At 53.4% G+C, this 1,705-nt stretch overlaps 1 pseudogene; it reads right to left on the reverse strand.

The window, feature by feature from the left end:
* Window positions 1–220: 220 nt before the first annotated feature.
* Window positions 221–806, reverse strand: LOC114076389 (annotated as a pseudogene).
* Between the last annotated feature and the right edge of the window lie 899 nt (window positions 807–1,705).

Here is a 1,705-nt window from a genome sequence, read left to right on the forward strand (position 1 = left end):
GGGGTCCGAATAGCATCTGCACTCTCGCCTTATAGAAACCGGCGGATGGCTTGCAGGGAAATGTCAACCTGCACGCCCCGGACTCGAACCTGCTCCAGTGGGGCCTGCTTAGCGAGAGCAACCCGCCTATCGATTTGTGATCGGAGAGTCGCTACGTAGGATGCGTAGAACTCTCGGACCATTTCCTCGCTGTATCGTCCCAACGGACGTGCTGTCCACTCTAAGCGATGCCTGGTGAAGAGGTTATGGATCTCCGGCATCGTTGGGAGACTCCCTGTAAGTACCCGCCGCTCCAAGGTGAGTGTTCGAGTCATTACTCCTTTATCAGTCAGGAACTTGGCGTCGGAGTAAACTTGAAACTGGCCGTCGACACACCACCGGTTTGGCTGGTCAGCGGCTGGGGTGGGGACCTGAACTGGTGCGCCGGATGTAGAGTCTGAACTGTCAGCCTCATCAGACGAGGCCGACGCTGCAGCAGTGACGGGTGCGGGAACCTCTGCAGAGCCAGAAGCTTCCTCGGACCATGATACTCCTAAGGAGCCAGACGCTCCTTCCTCATTTGTGGCTGACCCAGAGGGTGTGCCGGTCAGTGTGCGCTCCTCATCAGACTGGGAGGCAGTGACTACGCCGGACGCCACCGTCTTGGGTGTGGCTCTGGGAGCACGTGCAGCACGGGAAAGTGTGGAAGTGCCTGGGGGCACATACTCAGGGTCCCGCTCATCTTCAGAGCCGATGATCAAGCGTGCAGACGGGGAAACATACTTTGATCGCCCGCGTGCGTAGGTTCGGTCTTGCTTGGGTGCCATAGTAGATAGTACCTGTAAAGAATCAATATTAGTATGAGTAGTGGCAAACAAGACAAGCAAAACATACGAAGTAAAACATTGAAAATAGTGTGTCAGTGATATTGAAACTGTATCACACGACGGGCCAGATGACGGCTCGTCGTGGCTATGACGGACCGTCATGAGGTCTGTCATGTTTTACTTGGTCTATGTATATATAAAGAACCCTGAATGAGAGTCTCTGACTAGCATGACGGTATATGAAGGACGGACCGTCGTGGGTACGAGGGTCCGTCGTAGGTGTCCGTCGTAGAACACTTTGAAAAATATTGGAGACCCTTAGCATAGGGGTCTCTGACCATCATGACGGTCGTGCAGGACGGACCGTCGAGGGTACGATGGTCCGTCGTAGGTGTCCGTAGTAGGACACTTAGAAAAAATATTGGAGACCCTTAGCAGAGGGGTCTCTGACCATCATGACGGTCGTGCAGGACGGACCGCCATGAATATGACGGTCCGTCACATGTGTCCGTTGAAGGACACTTGGAAAAAGTGAGAGACCCTTAGAAACAGGGTCTCTGACAACCGGAACGGCTGTGCAGGACGGACCGTCGTGACGACGACGGTCCATCACATGTGTCCGGTAGGACAGGGGTTCTAGGGCTTGTGCAACGGACCCTACGACGGTCCGTCGTGGCTACGACGGTCCGTCGTCGGGGTCTCGTTCTGAATGACAGTGACATAACTAAAGGTACCCTAAGCAACCCCGATGAACCCACATCAACCTTGTAGTTTTTTGGACCTACATGTGTCTAACCCAACTACCTAGGAAACTAACAATGCAAAAGCACCTATGTCTAGGGTGTTAAACATGGTAATTTCGAACATTTGTAACCTAGGTCAGGCAGAATCGTATAAAG

Source organism: Solanum pennellii, chromosome 3 (assembly GCF_001406875.1).
Source record: "Solanum pennellii chromosome 3, SPENNV200".
NCBI classification, from domain to species: Eukaryota; Viridiplantae; Streptophyta; class Magnoliopsida; order Solanales; family Solanaceae; genus Solanum; species Solanum pennellii.